The following is a 17,007-nucleotide window of genomic DNA, read 5'->3' as shown; positions in this document are numbered from 1 at the left end:
TACTAAACCTCTGAAATTAAGCTCTAACAAGTGCTTTTTTATAGGAGTTGTCAATGTCAGTGTGGATTGTCACAGCGGTAGATCGGTGACCAAGCAATTAGTAACAGGACTGAGGTGTTGCTGTGAGTGGGCTGACCATGTTTGTGGTAGGAATGTGGAAGACTTTGGATTTTGGACCAGAATAGTGGTTGGATTATTTAAGTGGGGCTTAATGGGCTATCTTCTTTAGAGCATGGAAGGCAGTAGTGCAGAGTGCAATGTAGATTATAAAGGATTGGCTGAAGAGGCTTCACAGAAGAAGAATATTACTAACTAGCCTAGATATTGTTCTCATAATATTTTGGAGAAGAATGTGGTAGCTTTCTGGCTTTGTCCAAAAGAGAGAGAGAGAGAGAGAGAGCGAGAGAGAGAGAGAGAGAGAGAGAGAGAGAGAGAGAGAAATGATCTGTCTAAGGCTAAATTGAAGAAATTTAGATTAATAGCCATGTAAGAGGATATTTCAAGACAATTTAGGATTGAATGCTGCATGGCTGCTGTGATCACCCTTATGCAGATCTATAACAAAAAGGAGCAATTTGAGCAAACCAAAATGTATGGTTTGAGGAGGTTATGAACACCTGAAAATGTAATGGAGATAAGACCAGTGTTCCAGGAGATAATACATTTAAAGAAAAGCCAGATGCTAAATAAATAAAGGGAGTGGTAACCTCAGGGAAATATCTCACCCAGCTAAGCTTCCAAACTGTGGAAAGAAATGAAAGAAAAGGTTAAGCAGTGAAAGAAACCATTGACAACAGAAAGCCAATTAAAGATGTCGTTGTATGAGGGGGCCGTGTTCCAGTCCCAGCAAATGTCAGAATGGTAGCAGTTTCATCCAAATGGTTCTGTATTTAGAGTGAAGAATCCATGAAAGGATCTCTGGAGTCCTCCTCCATAGCTGAGTAAATTATCAGGATTATTTTAAGAGGATCCCTGAATTGAGACCCAAAGAGACCATTGAGTGAAGCTTTGATGGTGAAGTTCAGATTATGTTGGAGATCCTAAGATATTGGAAATTCCACAGTTGTGGGATATCTTCCGACCATGTGTGGGATGAGTTCAAGAGGGAGAAATTATTGCAGACATATTGTGCTTTGCTCTGGAATTACCTGAATTTTGATGCTAATTCCACTGCCCCAAGGACAGCTGCCAGTCATGTACTCAGGACTCAGGTGATTTCACCAGAAACTTCTCTTCATTTAATTTGTAAAATACAGGTGAGGGGTGGTGCAGGATAGAACGAGGCCTGTCATTGTATGAGAAGGAGGGATGGACAGCAGAAAAATTGTAAGGGAAGAGGAAGAGATAGGAGGAGAGGTCAGGGAAACCGCGGAGACAACATGGATGCTGATGTTATGATTCCATGGTGCACCTGTACAGGGCGTAATGAATATTTTTTCTGATGAACTCAATTTTATTATTTTTCACTTTTTCCATCTTTATTAAATTGGCCTATTTTATTTCTATTTCAAAATTCATTTCCATTCCCAGTTTCCAGGCCAACATTCACCTAACCTTTCCCTCTCCCCTTCTATACACATGTTCCCCTACCAATCCTCCTGCCATTACCTAATTCCCCCCAAGAATCCCTATCATTGGGGATCCAGCCTTGGCATGACGAAGGGCTTCCCCTTCCACTGATGCCCTTACTAGGCTAGTCATTGCTACCTATGCAGTTGGAGGCCAGGGTCAGTCCATGTATAGCCTATGGGTAGTGGCTTAGTCCCTGGAAGCTCTGGTTTGTAGGCATTGTTTTTCATATGGGGTCTCGAGCCCCTTCAAGCTCTTTCAGTCCATTCTCTCATTCCTTCAACTGGGGTCCCATTCTCAGTTCAGTGTTTTCCTGTTTGCATTCGCCTATGTTCCTGCCGTATTCTGGCTTTGTCTCTCAGGAGAGATCTACATCTGGATCTTGTCACCTTGCACTTCTTTGCTTCATCCGTCTTATCTAGTTTGGTGGCTGTATATGTATACGCCATGTGTGGGGCAGGCTCTGAATGGGCGATCCTTCAGGCTCTGTTCTAAACATTGCCTCTCTATCCACTTCTAAGGGTATTCTTGTTCCCATTTTAAAGAAGCAGTTGAGCATCCTAGTTTGGTCATCCTTCTTCAGTTTCATGTGTTCTGTGCATCTAGGTTAATTTGAGCATTTGTGATATCCACTTATCAATGAGTGCATACCATGTGTGCTTTCTTTGATTGGGTTACCTCAGTGAGGATGATATATCCCAGTTCCATTCATTTGCCAATGGATTTCATAAAATCATTGTTTTTGATAGAGGTGTAGTATTCCATTGTGTAGATGTGCCATATTTATGTTCTGTATCCATTCCTATGTTGGAGGGCCTGTGGGTTCTTTCCAGCTTCTGGGTATTATAAATAAGGCTGCTACCAACATAGTGGACCATGTGTCTTTGTTATATGTTGGGACATCTTTTGGGTATATGCCCAAGAGAGGTATAGGTGGGACATCAGACATTTCAATGTCCAATTTTCTGAGGAACCTCAAGATTGATTTCCAGAATTGTACGAGTCTGCAATCCTACTAACAATGGAGGAGTGTTCCTCTTTCTCCATGTCCTCACCAGCATCTGCTGCTGCCGGAGTTTTTGATCTTAGCCATTATGACTGGTGTGAGGTGGAATCTCAATATTGTTTTGATTTCCATTTCCCTTGTGACTAAAGATTTTGAACAATTCTTTAGGTGTTTCTCAGCCATTCGGCATTCCTCAGCTGTGAGTTCTTTTTTCAGGTCTGAATCACATTTTTAATAAGGTCATTTGTCTCCCTACAGTCTAACTTCGTTAATTCTTTGTATATTTTTTAATATAAGCCCTCTATCAGTTGTAGGATTGTTAAAGATCTTTTCCCAATCTGTTGGTTGCCATTTTGTCAGAACAACAGTGTCCTTTGCATTATAGAAGCTTTGTAGTTCTGTGAGATCCCATTTGTCGATTCTTGATCTTAGAGCATAAGCCATAGGTGTTTTGTTCAGGAAATTTTCTCCAGTGCCCATGTGTTCAAGATTCTTCCCCACTTTTTCTTCTATTGGTTTGAGTGTATCTGGTTGGAAATGGAGGTCCTTGAACCACTTGGACTTAAGCTTTGTACAGGGTGATAAGAATGGATTGATCTGCATTCTTCTACATGCTGACATCCAGTTGAACCAGCACCAGTTGCTGAATATGCTATCTTTTTTCCATTGGATGGTTTTGGCTCCTTTGTCAAAAATGGAGTGACCATAGATGTGTGTGTTCATTTCTGGGTCTTCATTCCTGTTCCACTCATCTAAATGCCTGTCTCTGTACCAATACCATTTAGGTTTTTATCACTATTGCTCTGTAATACTGCTTGAGTTCAGGGATAGTGATTCCCCTGGAAGTGCCTTTATTTTTGAGGATAGTTTTAGCTATCCTGGCTTTTTGTTATTCCAGATGAATTTGCAAATTTTTTGTCTACCTCTATGAAGAATTGGGTTGGAATTTTGATGGGGATTGCATCAATTCTGTAGATCGCTTTTGCCAAAATGGTCACTTTACTATATTAATCCCCCAATCTATGAATATGGGAGATCTTTCTATCTTCTGAGATCTTCTTCAATTTATTTCTTCAGAGGCTTGAAGTTCTTATCACAAAGATCTTTCAGTTGCTTGGTTAAAGTCACATCGAGGTATTTTATATTATTTGGGACTGTTATGAAAGTTGTCATTTACTTATTTCTTTCTCAGCTTGTTTCTCTTTTGTGTAGAGGAAGTCTGCCAATTTGTTTGAGTTAATGTTATACCCTGCCACTTTGCTGAAGTTTGTTATCAGGCTTAGTATTTCTCTGGTGGAACTTTTGGGATCACTTGATTATACTATCATATCATCTGCAAATAAATAGTGATATTATGACTTCTCCTTTTCCAATCTGTATCCCTTTGATCTCCTTTTGTTGTCTGATTTCTCTGGCTAGGACTTCAAGAATTATATTGAATAAGTAGGGAGAGAGTGGGCAGCCTTTTCTAGTCCCTGATTTTAGTGGGATTGCTTCAAGTTCCTCTCCATTTAGTTTAATGTTAGCTACTGGTTTGCTGTATATGGCTTTTACTATGTTTAGGTATGCGCCCTGAATTCCTGTTCTTTCCAGTACTTTGATCATGAAGGTGCATCGAATTCGTCAAATGCTTTCTCAGCATCTAGTGAAATGATTATGTGGTTTTTATCTTTCAGTTTTTTATATAATGGATTATGTTGATGGTTTTCCGTATATTAAACCATCCCTGCATACTTGGTATGAAGCCTACATGATCATGATGGGTAATTCTGATGTTTTCTTGGATTCGGTTTGAAAGAATTTTATTGAGTATTTATGCATCGAGATTCATAAGGGAATTTGGTCTGAAGTTGTCTTTCTTTGTTGGGTCTTTGTGTGGTTTAGGTATAAGACTGATTGTGGCTTCATAGAAGGAATCTGGTAATGCTGGGTCTGTTTCAGTTTTGTGGAATTTTGGACAGTATTGTTATGAGGTCTTATGTGACTGTCTTATAGAATTCTGCACTGAATCCATTTGGACCTGGGCTCTTTTTGTTGGGAGACATTTAATGACTGCTTCTGTGTCCTTAGGAGTTATGGGGTTGTATAAGTGCTTTTTCTGTTCCTGATTTAACTTTGGCACCAGGTATCTGTTTAAGAAATTGTCCATTTCCTCGAGATTTTCAAGTTTTGTTGAATATAGGCTTTTCTAGTAGGATCTGATGATTTTTTAAAATTTCCTCTGATTCTGTTGTTATGTCTCCCTTTTCATTTCTGATTTTGTTAATATGAATAAACTCTCTGTGTCCTCTATTTAATCTGGTTTATCTATCTTGTTGATATTCTCAAAGAACCATCTTTTGGTTCTATTGATTCTCTGTATAATCCTTTTTGTTTCTACTTGGTTGCTTTCAGCTCTGAGTTTGACTATTTCCTGCCTTCTACTCCTTCTGGGTTTATTTGCTTCTTTGTCTTGTAGAGCTCTTAGATGTACTGTCAAGCTGCTGATATATGCTCTCTCCAGGTTCTTTCTGCAGGCACTCTGAGCTCTGAGTTTTCCTCATAGTACAGCTTTCTAGTATCTCATAAGTTTGGGAATGTTTTACCTTCATTTTTATTAAATTCTAAGAAGTCTTTCATTATTTCTTCCATGACCAGATTATCATTGAGTATTATTCAACTTCCTTGTATATGTGGGCATTCTTTCCTTATTGTTATTCAAGACCAGCTTTAGCATGTGGTGGTTTGATAGGATGCGTGGGATTATTTCTATCTATCTGTATCTGTTGTGGCCTATTTTATGACCAATTATATGGTCAATTTTGGAGAAAATACCATGAGGTTGTGAGAGGAAGGTATATCCTTTCATTTTAGGATAGAATGTTCCATAAATATCTATTAAATCCATTTGGTTCATAACTTTACTTTGTCTGTCTATGTCTCTGTTTAATATCTCTTTCCATGATCTGCCCATTGATGAGATTGTGGTTTTGAAATTTCCTATTATTGTGTGAGGTGAAATATGTGCTTTGAGATCTTTTTAAGGTTTCTTTTATGTATGTAGGTGCCTTTGTATTTGGAGCATAGATATTTAGGATTGACAGTTCATCTTGGTGGATTTTTCCTTTGATGAATATGAAGTGTACTTCCTTATCTTTTTTGATGACTTTTGGTTGAAAATCGATTTTATTCAATATTAGAGTGGCTGCTCCAGCCACCTTCTACAGACCATTTTCTTGGAAAGTTTTTTTCCAACCTTTTACTGTGACATAGTTTCTGTCTTTGTCTCTGATGTATGTTTGCTGTAGGCAGCAAAATGCTGGGTCCTCATTACATATGCAGTTTGTTAATCTTTGTCTTTTTATTGAGGAATGGAGTCCATTGATCTTGAAAGATATTAAGGAATAGTGATTGTTGCTTCCTGTTATCTTCATATTTTGAGGTTAGATTATGTTTTTGTGCTTGTCTTCTCTTTGTTTTGTTATGAAACAATTAGTTTCTTGCTTTTTCTAGGTTGTAGCTTGCCTCCTTGTGTTTGGCTTTACCATGTATTTTCCTTTGTAGGGTTGTATTTGTAGAAAAATATTGTGTATATTTGGTTTTGTCATGGAATATCTTGGTTTCTCCATCTATGTTAATTGAGAGTTTTGCTGGATACAGTAAACTGGGCTCACATTTGTGTTCTCTTAGGGTCTGTATGACTTCTGTCCCGGATCTTCTGGCTTTCAAATCTCTGGTGAGAAATCTGGTGTAATTCTGATTGGTCTGACTTTATATGTTACTTGACCTCTTTCCATTACTGCTTTTAATATTCTTTCTTTGCTTTGTGCATTTGGTGTTTTGACTATTATGTGACAGGAGGAGTTTCTTTTCTCTTCCAATCTATTTGGAGTTCTGTAGACTTCTTGCATATTTATGGGCATCTCTTTCTTTAGGTTAGGGAAGGTTTCTTCTATGATTTTGTTGAAGATATTTACTGGTACTGTGAGTTGGGAGTCTTCACTCTCTTATAAAACTGTTATTCTTAGTTTGATCTTCCTATTGTGTCCTGGATTTCCTGTATGTTTTTGGGCCAGTTGCTTTTTCTGTTTTACATTATCTTTGACAGTTGTGTCAATGATACCTATGGAATCTTCTGCTCCTGAGATTCCCTCATCTATCTCTTGTATTCTGTTTGTGATGCTTGTATCTACGACTTCTTTTCTCTTCCTTTGGTTTTCTCTATCCAGAGTTGTCTCGCTTTGTGCTTTCTTTATTGTTTCTATTTCTATTTTCAATTCCTTCAACTGTTTGATTGTGTTTTCCTGTAATTCTTTCCTGTATTTTTGTGTTTCCTCTCTAAGGGTTTCTACTTGTTTACTTGTGTTTTCCTGCATTTCTCTAAGGGAGTTCTTTATATGTTTCTAGAAATCCTCCATCATCATGATCAAATGTGATTTTAAATCTAGATCTTACTTTTCTGGTGTGTTTGGCTGTTCAGTATTTGCTTTGGTAGGAGAATTGGGCTCTGATGATGCCATGTAGTCTTGCTTTCTGTTGTTTGGGTTCCTGTGCTTGCCTCTTGCCATCAGGATGTCTCTGGTCTTACCTTGCTCTGCTATTTCTGACAGTAGCTTGATCATCCTATAGGCCTTTGTTTTCAGGAGTGCTGTAGACTACTTTTCCTGTTCTCTTCCAGCCAGTTATGGGAACAAAGTGTTTTGCTTTCACGCGTGTAGTCACTCCTGTCCACTGGGTTTCAGCTATTCCTGTGGGTGTATATCCTGAGTCCACCAGGCAGGTCACTTGAAGCAGAAAAGTTGGTCTTACCCCTGTTCTCAGGCCTGAAGTGACTCCTTGTTGCTGGGTTTCAGCTCTCCGTGAGAGCAACAACCAGAAGCACCTGCCCTTCTTCTGGGCCCCTGCATGCAGGGGGTTCTGATGGTGCTACGTGTTTTCTTCTAGAGTCAGAAATGTGGGCAGAGAGTAGTCTCCTCTGGTTTCCCAGGCATGTCTTCCCCTCTGAAGGTCTAGCCTCCCTCCCAAGGGATTTGGGTGCAGGGAATTGTTTGACTGGACTGTTCAGATACAGATGCAGTCAGAACTGCAGGGCTCCTGCAGCTTGACTTCCCCTATCTTCCTGTTCCCAGAGGCCCGATACAGTTTCCTCTTAGGCCAGGGATGTGGGCAAAGGTGGAGAGAAGTGGTGGTCTCTCCGGACCTGCAGTCAGGATTGCACACATCTGGGCAATGAGCTCTCTCTCCCATTGGGGTTGGGGAGTAAGGAGCTGTGGGCTGGGATCAGCGAGGTTCTTTATGAATGTTAAGGGATGAATGTTGTATGTTTAGGTGAGCAATTATATCTTATCAATTAGATCAAAGGTTATTGTGTTGTGTGTTCTTTCATGTAGCAATTTAAGTGTAAAAGAGTGAGTGACAGTTGGAGATTCTTGGCTGCCACAGAATTGGGATGTGTGCTTCGGACATGGAAACATGCCCTGGGAGCTGGATGGGTAGAGAGATTGTTGCTAGCTCAGAGAGAGGCCTTCAGCTATGTGATATGGAATGGAGCAGAGTGGGTGTGATGTTTTGCTGACTGAGATTAAGATATATATCAGATATCCTGGGGAACACAGTGCCAGACCCAGAGCAAGTAAAAAGACTTTTATTTTTTATAATTTTTTTTGGTTCTTTTTTTCGGAGCTGGGGACCGAACCCAGGGCCTTGCGCTTCCTAGGTAAGCGCTCTACCACTGAGCTAAATCCCCAGCCCCTATTTTTTATAATTTTACAACAACACAGAAAACAAATCTGGCAGGAGCTGGAAGTACTTAAAAATGCTTTCGCATCAGAAATGGGGATGCAGAATTTGGTTTGCCCTGCCTGTTTTTGGTTTTGCACTGATCCAGTATTTCTTGACTTTGGTCCTTTTCTTCTCTTTTGAAATGCTAAAGCATGTTTTGTGTCATTTTGTGTGGAAAGTATGTGATCAGTATTTATACTTATATTTTACTGGGTGTTGCAATTAAGAGATTGCCTTGAGTTTTAGGAGAGACTTTGAACTTTGGACTTTTAAACAGTATTGATGCTGTTATACAGCTGTTATGGGAACTTTGAAAATTGGACTAACCGCACTTTGAAATACAAATGGCCTCTGTCCTGTGTGTGGGGCCTGGTAGAGAATGGAATCTTTGCTCTGGAGAACATTTTTCACCTCAACCTGTGGAATTCAGCACTGTGGAATCAAGACTCACAGAATGAGGTAAAAAGTGATTTCCTTCGAAACAGAAGAAAACTATTTTTAGATACCTCTTTGAGTCTGAGGGAATTGAGAGCTGCCTATGTTTTACGCCTGCATGCAAGTGTGAGAGTTTTAAGAATGAGGGTACCATGTTTGTCCTTTTTCCCTCTTCCACCAGAGATGTTTGAAGATCTGTCACCCTTGAACATATCCAGAGATATCTGGAGAAACATCTACTAGGACAACATAATATTTATCTGTATCATTCCAAATCCCCCACCAGCTCCTCCCAGTATATAAGAGAGAGAAATATTAGCTACTATCACAGTCAAATCACTTCTGCTAATCACCTCTTGTGTACTGAAACCTGGATGAGAGTGTGAATGAGAGTGTGAAAGCACCTAGTCATTCTTTGTATGTTGTACGTAACCTCAGAAGACACAGAGAGGAGCACTGATGAGTACTCTAAGCCCTGTGATAGCAATCAAAGGTATTTCTTTGAAGGCAATTTATTTGCAATAAAATTATTTTTAAAACAAGTTCTTACTATGTAGCCCTGGCTGTCTTGGGATTTGTTATGAAAATCATGCTGGTTGTACACTCAGACATCTACTTATCTCTGCCTCCTGAATGAAGAAAGAAGGTGCACCCCTAAACTTTTCTAAACATTCGTTTTCTTATTAATAAACAACTTGGGCTAGGGAGAATGCTCATTATTTAAAGTCTTTACAGTAAATGGGAGAATCTGAGTTCAGTTGCCCTCAGTTCTAATAAAAAATGGACTATTAGTTAGAAGTAGAAAATTTCTCCATACAGCACACACTTACCTGTCTCATTGGAAATTTCATTCTCTGGGCATGGAATGCAGTCAAAACAACAGATCCTTTTTCCTTCTAGGAGGGATTTTCTGAATCCAGGGCCACAACTTTCACTGCATACAGACCTGGGAGTCTGAGGAAAAATCACATATGTGTAGGCTATATTCCAATTACTACTACTCTAATAAGCATATTGCTCATAGAAATGGATCATTAATGAACAGTCTTTTATCAATAAATAACTGAATATTGTCCAATGAATGGTGATGACCTTTAATGTGTCCTGTGACTTGCACATGGTGAAGCCTTTAATTGGAGAGACCTATGGCTTGGGAAGACGGCTCAGTATAAGAGCATGTAGTACTCTTGCCGAGGTGCTGAATTTGTTTCCCATATTACATGGCTCAAAACTGCCTGTAACTCCAGATTCAGGAAATCAAAAGTCCCTTCTGGCCTCCTTGGGTACCGGCACTCAACAGGTAGATATTTGTGTATTCACACAAATAATGAAAAACAAAACATAATTTTAAAGGAAAGGAATTTGGTCATTGGAAGTTTGTCATTGGGAGACATATTGCTACAATGCCATGAGGCAAGTTGCTTTTACTTGTACAAACCAAACCACACCACTGTACATCACCACAAATTCAAAAGTAATAGCTAAATGTGTCTCTGATATAAACTTCTAATCTCATCCTGAAGATATAGTGTCAATAATGAAAACACACAGCATTTATACATTAGTAATGAATGTGCTTTTGTTACATACAGAAGATGAGAAAATTATTTACCTTAAATTGGAAATATAAAATTTAAAAAGTATATTCATTGTTTACGAGATTGCTTGGTGTAGTGGTGGATTAAAAGTTGCTTCTGAAAGACTCAATGAAAGAGTCCCAGTAAGGAACAATAGACCCTACTTTTAGCATAAAAATAAATAAGGAAAAAAGAAATAAGCTTATTGTCACTTTTCTTTTCAAAGGAATATACAAGTTAGCACCAAGTTTCACCATCTGGCCTGCACCAGGTAAAACACAAGGGTAGCAGCCAATGAGATTCTCTCCCTTCTATACAGAATCTAGAACAGCAGGTAGAAACGTGTCAAACCATTGTATAGATAGGCACACTGTGGGTGGCTTGATGGCGGGAACATAACCAGGTGAAAATATGGAAGCTGAAACGAGGCACAGGAGTTGAGATTCTTCCTGGGCATCCTGGAGATGATTGCCTGGGTAGACTACACCCCTGTCAATGTCTTGGTGAACTACTGTGAGATATTTTATCTACTATTATTAATGCCTGTAAAACATGTACTATGTTTCTCACTCCTACTTTATTCTCTCTATTCTCATTTTCCTAATTCCTTCCTCATTTTACTAATTAATTATGGGTGCTATATCTGTGAAGGATATTTTCTCTAATCAGTACTCTAGTGATGCTGTCTCTGAACCATGGTAGGGAAGCAAGAAAAACATACAAGTGTCTTCTAATGAAAATTCACCTCAATATTTTTTGTGAAATTACTGTATTTGTTATTGTTATTGACTCTTCCCCATCAGAAGCAATAATTGATGGAAAGGTATCACATGATGAAAGATGCATAGATTTAATATCATGAAAATAACTATTTCATCAATCTATGTACAGATTCAATTCAATCTCAACTAAAGTCCTCAACTTACTCTTCACAGCAATAAGACTATTCTAAACTTTATATGAAGCCACAAAAGGTCCTAGGTAGAAAAATTAGCCTGAATGGAAAACATGCTGAAAGGATTGCAATTCCCAATCTTAAGATACATTATAGAGTCAGAGCAACAAATCAATAAGGTATTGACACAAAACGTGACATGAAACATAGTTGAAGATCTGAAAATGAGTACATGTAACTTCAGCTACTTAATATTTGATACCAACAAATATGCTAAACTGGATGGGGAAAAGGCATGAGATTTAACTCTTAATAAAGAATTACATAATAACAGAAATTGAGGAAATTTAAAAAAATCATTAGGTGTTACTTTAAAAACCTACTTCATAAAACTGGAAAATATAAGTTGAGTGGAGTATTTTCTAGACAGATACTGCATACCAAAGTTAAATCTAGATCAGGTAAATTATCTAAACAGTCTCAAAACCATTAAGGAAATAGAAACAGTCATTAAAAGTCTCCAAATGAACAAACAAAACAAAAAAGAAAAGAAATAAAGAAATAAATGAATAAGAAAGAAAGAAAGAAAGAAAGAAAGAAAGAAAGAAAGAAAGAAAGAAAGAAAGAAAGAAAGGGAAGAAAGAAAGAGAGTAAGGAAGGAAGAAAGAAAAAAGGAAAGAAAGAAAGAAGTCCAGGGCTACATGGTTTTAGTGCAGAATACTCCCAGACTTTCAAGTAAGAGCTAAGACCAATGCTCCTCATAGAAGAGGGGGAAGGAGGATGGGAGAGGGGGTTTCCAGAGGGGAAACTGGGAATGAAGATAACACTTGAAATGTAAATAAATAAAACATCCAATAAAAATTGCTGTAAAAATAGAAACAGAATAATGCTACATCATTCATACTGTTAGCCGTAGTTGCCCTGATACCTAAACCATAAAGACTCAACAAAGAGAATTTCAGACTAATTTTTCTTCTGAATATCAACATAAAAAAACTGAATAGAATTCTAACAAAAGGAAACCAAGAATACATCAAAAACACCATAGACTATGATCAAGTAGGTTTCATCCCAAGGATGAATATACATTAATCCATCAACATATTCCACACTATAAAGAAATCCAGAGGGGGGCAAATCACATAATCATCACATTAGATGCTGAGAAAGACTTCAACAAAATCCAACACTTCTTCATGTTAAAAGCCTTGGAGAGATCAAGGATTCTAGGCACACATCCAAACATAATAAACTGCAAGAGAATAGCCAGCATCAAATTAAATGGAGAAGAACTTGAAGTCATCCCACTAAAATCAGAGGCAAAACAAGACTGCCAACTCTCCCTATCTATTCTATATAGTACTTGAAATTCTAGCTAGAGTAATGAGACAGCAAAAGGAGATCAAGAGGGTACAAATTGGAAAGGAGAGTCAGGTATTCCCATTCTCAGATGATATAATAGTATACATATGTGAACCTCAAGATTCTACCAGATAATTTCTACAGCTGATAATTTTAGTAAAGTTGCTTGATATAAAATTAACTCAAATCAGTATCCTTTCTTTATACATTGATGAATCAGCTAAGAAAGAAATTAGGGAAACACGATAGTCACAAATAATATAAAACATCCTGGTGTAACTCTAATCAAACATGTGAAAGATCTATATGACAAGAATTTCAAGTCCCTGTAAAATGAAATTGAAGATGATATCAGGAGATGGGAAGATCTCCCATGCACATAAATTGGCAGGATTAACAGTGAAAATGGCCATCTTACTAAAAGCAACCTACAGATTTAATGCAATTCCCATCAAAATTCCAACACATTTTAAATAGACCTTGAAAAAGCAATTCTCAACTTCAGGATATCAAAAACAATCTTGAACAGTGAATAACTTTCTGGAGAAATCACTATCACAGACCTTGAACTCTACTACAGAGCAATAGTAATAAAACTGAATGGTATCATTACAGAAACAGGCAGGGTGATCAATGGAACTGATTAAAGTTTCTGAAATAAACTCACACACCTAAGATCACTTAAGTTTTGACAAAGAACCCAAAACATATAAATAAAAAAAGAAAACATCTTCAACAAAGGGTTCTAGTCTAGATATCTGCATATGTAGAGAAATGCAAATAGAACCATAATTATTACCTCGCACAACATTCAAGTCCAAACGGATCAAGAACCTTAACATAAGCCTGGATACACTAAATCTCATAGAAGAGTTAACTTGAGCTCATTGGTATAGGAGACAATTTCCTGAAGAGAATATAAATGGCTCACACTATAAGGTCAACAATGAATAAATGGAACCTCATGAAACTGAAAAGCTTCTTTAAGGCAAAGGACACTACCAATAAATCAAATTGGCAGTGTACAAATTGGGAAATATCTTCACCAACCATACATCTGACAAAGGACTAATAACCAAAATATACAATGAACTTAAGAGCCTAGACTCCAACAAACCAAATAGCTGAATTATAAAATGTAGTACAAAACTAAACGGAGGATTTCAACGGAGGAATTTTTAATGGCCAAGAAACACTTAAAAATGTTCACCATCCTTAGTTGTGTGAATCAAGACAACTCTGAGATTCCACCTTACAGCAATCAGAAGGGCTAAGATCAAAAGTTCATACAACAGCACATTGTGGTGAGGGTGTGGAGAAAGGGGGAACACTCCTCCATTGTTGGTGGTATTATAAACTTGTACAGACATTCTGGAAATCAATCTTGTGGTTTCTTTGAAAATTGGAAATAGTTCTACCTGAAGACCCAACTATACTGCTCCTGGACATATACTCAAAAACTGCTACACTATACTACAAGGATATGTGCTCTACTATGTTCATAGAAGACTTCTTCATAATAGCTAGAAATTGAAAACAATGAGAACATCCCTCAACCTAAGAGTGGATAAAGAAAATATGGTTCATTTACACAATTAAATATTATACAGCTATTTAGAATAAGGATGTGAATTTTGTAGGTCAATGAATGGAACTAGAAAATATCCTCGTGAGTGAGGTAACCCAGACCCAAAGACATGCAGTGTATGAATTCACTGCTAAGTAGATATTAGCTAAAATGTACATAATGCCCATGATATACCCCACAAACCCAAAGAAGTTAAATAAGGGAGAATGCTTTAATCACTTAAAAGGGGAACAAAATATTCATAAGAGGCAGAGTGAGTGAGAGTGAATGGGGAGGAGAATGGGGGTAGAATTACGTGTGGGGAGACACAGGAGAGAGGTCTAGAGGATCATAGATGTTGGGGGGTGTAAGAATGGTGGGAATCTGTAGGAATTTCCAGAGATTTGGGATGGGGAGCCTCCAAGGAGTAAATATGGGTGACTTCAGCTGAGATGGGGACATGGAACCGTAAGAGGCCACCTTCTGTTACAAGGCAGGATCTAGAATAGAGACAAACCCACCCACAAAACTTTCTACCCAAATTTGTCCTATCTAAAAGAAATGCAGAGACAAAAACAGCAGAGGCTGAATAAGCAGAGACAGAGTGGAGAGCCTTGTCTAGTCCCTGATTTTAATGGGATTGCTTCAAATTTCTTGTCATTTAATTTGATGCCGGCGACTGATTTGCTGTATATTGCTTTTACTATGTTTAGTTATGAGTCTTGAATCCCTGATCTTTTCAAGAATTTTAAAATGAAGGGGTGTTGAATTTTGTGAAAGACTTTCTCAGGATCTAATGAGATGTTCATGTGTTTTTTTTTTCTTAGAGGTTTTTTACAAAGTGGATTACGTTGATGGATTTCCATATATTGAACCATCCCTTCATCCCTGGGATGAAACCTACTTGATCATGACAGATGATCATTTTTGATGTGTTCTTGGATGCAGTTTGCGAGAATCTTATTGAGTACTTTTGTATTGATATTCATAAGGGAAATTGTCTGAAGTTCTCTCTCTTTGTTCGGTCATTGTGTGGTTTAGGTATAAATGTAATTGTGGCTTCATAAAAGAAATTGGTTAGTGCTCCTTCTCACTCTCTCTCTACTTATTCAATATACTACTCAAAGACCTAGCCAGAGCACTCAGACAACAAAAAGAAGTCAAAAGGATACAAATGTGAAAGGAAAGTCAAATTTACACTATGTGCAGATGAAATGATATTATACTTAAGTGACCACAAAATTTCCACCAGAGAAACACTAAGCCTGATAACCAACTTTAGCAAAGTGGCTGGGTATGAAATTAACTCGAACGAATTGGAAGCCTTCCTCTACTCAACGATAAACAGGCTAAGAAAAAATTAGGGAAAGACACACTTCATGATAGTCACAAATATTATAAAATACCTCATTGTGACTCTAATCAAGTGGGTAAATGATCTGTAGTTCAAGAAATTTAAGTATCTGAAGAAAGAAATTAAAGATCTCAGAAGATGGAAAGATCTCCCATGCTCATAGATTGGCAGGATGTATATAGTAAATATGCCATTTTGCCAAAGGCAATCTACAGACTCAATGCATTCCCCATCAAAATTCCAACTCAGTTCTTCTATATATATATATCTCCACCAAAACTAGACAATAGCGATGAAGCCATGAAATACATGCTGACAGGAATCTGATATACTCATATCCTGAGAGGCTCAGTCAGAGTGTGACAAATACAGATTTGAATGCTAGCAGCAAACCATTGAATTGAGAATGGGGTCCCTGTTGGAAGAATTAAAAAAGGAGTGAAGGAGCCGAAGGGGCTTGCAACCCCATAAGAACAGTGATACCAACCAATCAGAGCTCCCAGGGACTAAACCACTACCCAAAGACTAAACATGGGCAAACCCATGGCTCCAACTGCATATGTAGAAGGGTATGGCCTTGTTGGGCACCAATGGGAGAAGTCCTTGATCCTGTCAAAGCTGGACCCCCAGTGTGGGGGAATGTCATGGTGAGTAGGTGGCAAGGGGAAGGGGTTTGGAGTGGGCAAACACCCTCATAGAAGGAGGGGAGTGGAATGAGAAAGGGGGCTTATGGCCGGGAAACCAGGAAAGGGAATAACATTTGAAATATAAATAAAGAAATATCTGAGAAAAAGACAGCAGAGCCTGAAGGAATAGCCAACCAGTAACTGGCCCTACTTGAGACCCATCCCATGTTCAAGCACCAATCCCTGACACTATTAATGATACTTTGTTATGCTTGCAGACAGGACCCTATCATAGTTGTCCTCTGAGCAACTGTATGCAGTAGGTGGCTGAAACTATTGTAGACACCGACTGCCAAATATTGGATGTATTTCAAGAAGACTTCTGAAAGGTTTAGGGGAATGATTGAAGTCCCTGAAGGAGATAGAAACTCCATAGGGAACCCAACAGAGTCAACAAACATGGACACCATGGGGCTCTTAGAGGCTGAGCCACTGATTATGCACCATATACAGACTGGACATTGGCTTTCAGCACATATGAAGCAGTGTCCATGTGGGCCCTCCACAACTGGATCAGAGTCTCTACTTAAAGCTGTAGCCTGACTGTAGTGTCAGTTCTCAAACAGGACTATCTTGTATGGCTTCAGTGAGAAAAAAATGTACCTAATCATGTAGAGATTTGATAGACCAGGATGTGGGGATACTGAGGGTGGTCCACATCCTCTCAGGTTATAAGAGGAAGAGAAATGGAGGGAGGGACTCTGTCAAAATTAAACAAAAATTATAGAAAACTGAGGAACTGTAGGAGCAGGGAGTGGGGTTATCTTCTCCAGGGAAGAGCAGACCAATTGACTGT

The 17,007-nt window shown here is 38.3% G+C and overlaps 1 pseudogene; it reads right to left on the bottom strand.

Moving 5' to 3' along the window:
- The window catches only part of Vmn2r116l-ps33 (vomeronasal 2, receptor 116 like, pseudogene 33), a 101,955-nt pseudogene that overhangs the window by 4,027 nt on the left and 80,921 nt on the right, over positions 1 to 17,007 (bottom strand).

The sequence above is a fragment of the Rattus norvegicus genome, chromosome 12 (assembly GCF_036323735.1).
Source record: "Rattus norvegicus strain BN/NHsdMcwi chromosome 12, GRCr8, whole genome shotgun sequence".
Classification (NCBI taxonomy): Eukaryota; Metazoa; Chordata; class Mammalia; order Rodentia; family Muridae; genus Rattus; species Rattus norvegicus.
This window is presented reverse-complemented; position numbering and strand designations above follow the sequence as displayed.